General features: G+C 36.7%; 2 long non-coding RNA genes and 1 pseudogene across 2 annotated transcripts; 2 read left to right on the forward strand and 1 right to left on the reverse strand.

Annotated features, from left to right (window-relative positions):
* The first annotated feature begins 458 nt into the window (after nt 1–458).
* On the forward strand, nt 459–1,855 carry LOC122145675. The gene is made up of 3 exons (XR_006160495.1): nt 459–821; nt 914–1,062; nt 1,791–1,855. It is a non-coding gene; the product is annotated as an uncharacterized LOC122145675 (long non-coding RNA).
* A 1,965-nt stretch (nt 1,856–3,820) lies between these two features.
* LOC122145676 lies at nt 3,821–4,995 on the forward strand. The gene is made up of 2 exons (XR_006160496.1): nt 3,821–4,141; nt 4,324–4,995. It is a non-coding gene; the product is annotated as an uncharacterized LOC122145676 (long non-coding RNA).
* A 1,042-nt stretch (nt 4,996–6,037) lies between these two features.
* LOC122145674 lies at nt 6,038–6,471 on the reverse strand (annotated as a pseudogene).
* Nucleotides 6,472–6,864: the final 393 nt, after the last annotated feature.

Below are 6,864 nucleotides of genomic sequence, written 5' to 3' on the forward strand. Positions count from 1 at the left end.
AAAGCCTCAGGAATCTTTTGCAGGTGTTTAGAGTTAATTAGTTGATTCAGATGATTAGGTTAATAGTTCGTTTAGAGAACCTTTTCATGATATGCTAATTTTTTGAGATAGGAAATTTGGGTTTTTCATGAGCTGTATGCCAAAATCATCAGTATTAAAAACAATTAAAAGACCTGAAATATTTCAGTTGGTGTGCAATGAATCTAAAAATATATGAAAGTTTAATTTTTATCATTACATTATGGAAAATAATGAACTTTTTCACAATATGCTAATTTTTTGAGAAGGACCTGTATATTTGAGACCCGTGCGGGGCTCTAATTTACTTCATCCAACGCTGTTTTGTTCTCTGTCATTTTCTGTGAGCATGCTCTTGATATACGTAAGCATTTATATCACGTGATAAAGGAACGACTCAAACCGGAGGACTCGAGAGATGAACTAATCAATTCTCTTTCCGGCTCAGACTGCATAACAGGTGAACTAATTCCTGTACAGCTACCATAGAATGTTGCGCATGCATGAGTGAACGAATCACTCCCCGGAACGACTCGTTCTTCTCGAGTCATATTAAAGATTCGTTCAAAATGAACGAATCGTTCAAGAACGACAGATCACTATGTCGCTTTAAGAAATGCACTGTTAAGTGCGGTTGCCAATAAAACGAAAGAAGAAGAAAGAAGAAGAAGAAGAAGTCGCTTTAAGAACATTTCCCTCGCCTGGCTGGAGTCTTTCAGTTTAGGCGATTGATGCAGGCGTGCTCTAACAGAACCTCGCACGGTTTTCAACGCGGAGTCTGTTTTGGAGTTAATATTTCTCAGGTAAATACGGAATAATGTTATACAATCTTATTTATACACGTGTGATGCCATGTTCGGTTAATTTTGTTGAACTTGGTGTTCCCCTGTTCTAGCCCGCTAAAAATGCTTGCGTCAGACTGGCTGGTGTAACGTACCTTGGCCTGCAGGATGGAGCTGGCTAGGATGTCTACAGCTAACTTAATAAAGGAGTTAATACAATTTGTTATCGAAGTCACTGAAGAGGAGAGGAAAAAATTTGATGGTGAGTATGCTGTTACATTTTGTTTAAAAGTGTTTTGAGGATTTTCCCGGTGATATCTGTGATCTTTTTTTTATCCTCCTTTCATACCTTGTTGCTTAAATAATAATAACTATGGCCACTACGGAATATATTTGCAATATTAACATTGTACGGTAATTAGTGATTGACGTTTTACATTTTGAGGCATATTTTCCCGCCTTTGCGAGCATGACGACATTTTGTAATGGGCCGCAGGAGAGTTGCCCAACGCACTCCTTATCACACAGCCATTTTGTGTAGATACGGCAAAGCAAGTGATTTATCAAGTAAAAGGACAGCATCCAAGCGAATATTTATTCGTTACAAACATGAGAGTAACTTCAGATGTTTGTAAGCGGGGAGGTGTCTCTCTCACTTTTAAAGTGTAAATTTGTCTCCTGCAGTTTTTTTTTTTTTTTTTTTTTTCTCGGTAACGTTAGGTGTGTTCAGAGAGAATTTATTTTTCTGCAGTGTTTTTATTCATATCCAAAATGAGGGTACATGAACATTATGGATTAAGCGCTGAACACTCTAATGCATTGTGTTTTTATTTATACTTCATATATAGAATATCAATTATTAGTTTTTATCCAGCAGTGTATTTGATTTCTTATCCAATTAATAGGAAAAGCTTCAAAAACACTGGTTTAGTACATGCTTCAGTTTGATGGGTAATTAAATGATACTTTTCTTCTTTTTTTATATTATAGACAATGACGTGGATGGAGAGACTGTTGACATCGGAATGACTGAGTCTATGATTTCATTCCTCTTTTGTGGTTCATTTTTTGAGGGATGATTTATTAAATGGATTTGTTTTCGATGGTTTTGGTTATGGTGATGTTGGATCTTGAACCTGTGCCTGAAAGCCAGTCAAGAGCTGGAGCAAGGTAATTTCTGTTTAATAATATTTCATTTGTTTCAGAGAGCTATTCTAAAAGCAAATCTTAAAAGTAGCTAGGTTATTTCCCATGCATGCTTCTTTTTCTAGTGCTTAGTTTATCAATTTCCGGTAACATAATGTATTAGAGGTGCTTTAAAAATTTCAGCTTTTTTTTGTCAAAAAATATCAGCAGGAAAATATATACTTCAGCAGATAGATAACAGAAGCTTGGACATGGAGAGTGTACAGTCTCAGCCCAGTGTGCCCCGAATGTTTGGTGCATCACTATTTATGTTTACTGTATACTTATTTATTAGGTTACCACCAGTGTATGAATTGACGACTAAGATGATCAAGTAAAGGGATGGCACATATTTTAAATAAAACTTTTGGTAAAATTCTGAAGTTTTTGTTTTGTTTGTTAATGTAATAATTTGTCTTTTCAGTACTGAAACTGGTAATTTACAGTATTTGTGCTATTTATGTATACCTGCAACACTGCAATGTCTAAATATTACTTTCTCTTTTGGCAATAGTAATATCAGCCCGTCAACAGCTTTCCCTGAATTTTTTGAAGTTCTGAAGTTCCCATTTGAAGTTCAGGCCAAGTTGGACCGAAAAGAATGCAGACTAACGTCATCAGACCGAAACAAAATTATTAGAACGTTGTATGAAAGCGTGGCTCAGTACAAAATGTAAGTATTTCTCATTACCTGTACCTGTTTTAATCGCTTTCATTCAATTTTATACAACATTTAATGCTACACTCATGTGTTTTAAATATTTTTGTAGGTATCTAACTACAGAAGAGTATGTTCAAGTGGCTAAGGCCCTGACTCTGAGGTATCCCTTTTTAAAAGACAAAGAGGGCAATGGATATGGAATTTATTTTGTGAAACTACTTTTTTTTTTTTTTTTTTTTTTGAATAGCACACTTGGCACGTCTCTGAAACGCAAGTTTAAATTTGAGCGGACACCTTTGGCTGATGTTGAAGAAGTGAAAAGACTTTGGTCATTCAAAAAAAGTCTGCAACCTGAAGAAAGCAGTTGCAAAGAAATTACAAGGCCTTTGGTGAGAGCATATTTTTATAATATTAATATTTTTACACTTGTTACCAGTGTATTGTTCTCAAATTAAGTGACAAGATGCAAACATTTTCATTATTCTCTTGCCTAAAAATAGAAATAACTAGGGATGCACCAAAATAAAAATTCTTGGCCAAAACCGAAACAGAAAAATTCTAGATGCACAGAAATTTCCTGTCAGTGTGTTATTTCGTTGGACTTTGAGCATAAGCGGTACACAAGCGGAACACACTTTTATGGAGCAAAATATTGAGCGGAGCATCACACCGTTCAGTAATAGCAGCTAGACGGAGAGTGAAACCTGCGTATATGTTCAGCTCATATTTTGGCACTTTTTTCAACGAAAAATGCCATTTTTGGCCAGTAATTTTCAGCAGCAAAATTTCGGTGCATCTCTAGCAATAAAAATTCTATCTGTTTTTGTTTTTGTCTCTGCACAAGGAGAATAATGCTGTTGGAGAGGATGCTACATCAATAGACGGGACATGTGAAAGTCCTGCAGGACCAATATAGAAGGACACAGTCAGAGACTCACATTGTGAATATCGAATGAGGAGGAACTTTGCCTGGAGGCGGCAGGAGATTACTAGTGGTATGACTGTTGAAGATGTCAACAAATATCCATCAGGGGTTAGTGTGCAAATTATAATTCTGAAATTACACAAACTCATTAACATGTAGAACACTAAAACTGTATAAAATCCTCTGATTTACTCATGCTTGTCTTTTTCAATTAACTGCAGCCTTATCAAGAAATTGGGTTTCCTGTATAAATGTGTTGAACTGAGCCGCCATTTTCGAGAACATTTTGGAAACATTACATCCAGCGTGCTACGGCTTGCTCAAGGGAAATCCCCTTTAGCAAAGCTGCACAAAGAAGCTAGAGAAGAATCTCTCATTGAAGACCATCTTGTGACTCCTAAACTTTATTTAGCACTTTATTAAGCCTATCAAATTCTTGCCTTTGATAGAGTTTTACATATTTGTTTGTGTATCACATTTTATGTTCCAGGAATTGATTTTAAAGCAGCACTTCTCGTGTTGCCAGCCTTGTTCAGAGAAAAACTTGAACATTTCATTGTGCTTGGAGAGGTGCGTATATAGTACTCTGTTTTAAATTTCTGTGCAATTCTTAAACTGTTTTTTGGCCAAATGCAAATGGGTGAATATTAATTATCTTAGTCTTTATGCATGTCAATTTTCTCTCCATCAGTTTAGTCAACTGCTGAGAAAATTTTACTGATACAGAATCTGTTTTTTGCTTTGTCATTTAGAGTGAACCATCTTCACCATATCATACTGTTCAAGTAGAGGAGACCACTGACTGGAAAACTGTGTTTACAAGAAGAGTCACTGCAGTCATCAGAGTTGATGGGATCGAGATAGATGAACGGTGTGGATGAAGGGGCTCTTGCAGCATTTTGTGCTTATTTCGTCTTCAATTTGACATATCCATCCCATTTGAAGAACACCCTGGTGTTTCTTCAGTGGTATGTTTTGAGAGTTACTGTGGATGGTGACAAGCCTCTACCTACCCCAGTTACCAGAATAATCAACCTTCTTAACTCAACATTCTTAACATAGACACAGACTGGTTATTGTGTGGCAAGCTTTTAATTCCTGGGGTTTTTTTGTCGTCATTTTTACTCATACTGTGTGAAATGAGAATGAATGGACTGTCCTCTTGCCAGGTGAAGAGGTTGATTACCAGGCATTAGATACCTACAATGTTGATGACAAGTTATTTATTAGCACTAGATATTCTTGCTGAAGACAAACTGCTGCAAAACTTCAAAATGTGCAGTACTTGATGTAGCCTGTGTAATAAGGCTGCTTTACTTGTTTGAGTTTTTCATTGAAGAGCTAGTTTTTTCTTGACACGCTGTTGTGAGATGTAATGAAATCTTTTTAAAAGAACATTTCTAAATAAAATTGTGTATTTGTCAGCCAAGGTATTTATTTATTTATGCATGCACACAGACACCAAAATAATCAAAATCCTGAGGATGCTTTTAATAAGGTATACTTTTTTGCCATCATTGCAAAATTGTTTTTTGGGGTACAAAATTGCCCCTTAAATGGTACAAAGCTAGAAGGTACCCTTCAGGGTACCACCCCAGCGACGGCCACTTGTACCTCAAAAGGTACAGTTTTGCACCTTTCTTTCTGAGAGTGTGTGTGTGTGTGTGTATATATATGTATATGTATGTGTATATATATATATGTATATATATATATATATATACACAATATTATATATACACACACACTCTCAGAAAGAAAGGTACAAAACTGTACCTTTTGAGGTACAAGTGGCCGTCGCTGGGGTTTTCTCAATTCTAGCAGATCTGCACCATTGTCGCAAATCCATACAAATATGAGCAGAAAATATCTGAGAGCACAAAAAACAGAAAAATAACCAAGGAAAACATGATTTTGTGTGCAAGTTGGATAATTTTGCAGTAATATTTCAGTTTTGTGAAATATTATTTTAAATGTGTTTAAAGTTTTGATTTGCTTATTATTTTTTAAATGCGTTATTACATTTTTGATTTACGCTTATTTTTCGATCCGTGACCATCGTTTGCTATTCTGAAAACATTTGTTTTTATTTTTAAATTTTGTGCAATATATTTTTTACATGAGTTTTTAAATTATGGTTTTATGCTTATTTTTTTATTCATGACTGCAAAATTTGGCGGAAGCCTGTTAAAATTTATATAACATTTGTAAACATAAAATTGAACAATTTTACAGTCATCAGGTGTTGATTTTGTGGTTTTATAATAAATTTAATTTAAATACAATTCAAAGAAGAAAACCTGTTTTTGATGCACTAGAAAAACATTTTAATTTTTAATCATAAAAACGCATATTAATCATAAAAACACATTTCAACCATTAACAGGTAAACAACTTTCTCTGTTTTTGAACATATTTTTATAACAAACGAACACAAACGTACAGTGCTGACAGAGTCCAACTGATTCACGAGTCGCCGGTCATCGGTGTGTTTATCCTCGGACAGTAGTTGCGGGTGTGCGCCCAGTCTCCGGTGGCGGAGCAGAACGGACACACATAGCTTCGCAGAGGATCGGGCAGAGGATGCGGCCGTCTTGGGCTTTAAGTTTGTGACTCCTGTACACCATCTGCGTCTCTCCGTTTTGTCGGCAGAAAATCCGCAGAGGTCCCGCGGGGTCTGCATTTCGAGGCTGGAGGAGGCGGAGGTGCTGGAGCCGGCTCTCATGATGAAACCCTCCGCGGGCGTCCCGCTGACATCTGCGTCTTGTGCTCCGTCTCGATGCTGAAGCAGCTGCGATAGTGTCTTGTGAAGGTCCATGTAGTCCCGCCACATCAGGAAACAGTCCGTCAGCTGCGGGGATGACCTTCTCGCGCTCGGTCAGAGAGGAGGACTGCATCATGTCCTAACAGTTTTTATGGCAGGTGTGTGTCATTTCATCATCACCCCCAACTATTTATAGCCAGACAGACTCCAGACAGGGAATGCGGTTGTCTTGGGAACCGAACAGCTTTCACACACTTGGCCGAGGTCGTCGCAAGGTCAGTAGGGTTAGGTAATTACTGAGCGCACGTGAGCGCTGCTGTCTGCCCGACTGTCTGGATTTTTGCAAACATTGTAACATTTTGTAATTAGTCACCTAAGAGGGACTTTCCAATGCCCCTTTGCATCCCTAGTCAAGACAAACTTTAGGAGAAGCCTAGCCTGAAAGTTTAATTATATATATATCTATAATATATATATATATATATATATATATATATATATATATATATATATATATATATATATATAT

The sequence above is a fragment of the Cyprinus carpio genome, chromosome A7 (assembly GCF_018340385.1).
Source record: "Cyprinus carpio isolate SPL01 chromosome A7, ASM1834038v1, whole genome shotgun sequence".
Lineage (NCBI taxonomy): Eukaryota > Metazoa > Chordata > Actinopteri > Cypriniformes > Cyprinidae > Cyprinus > Cyprinus carpio.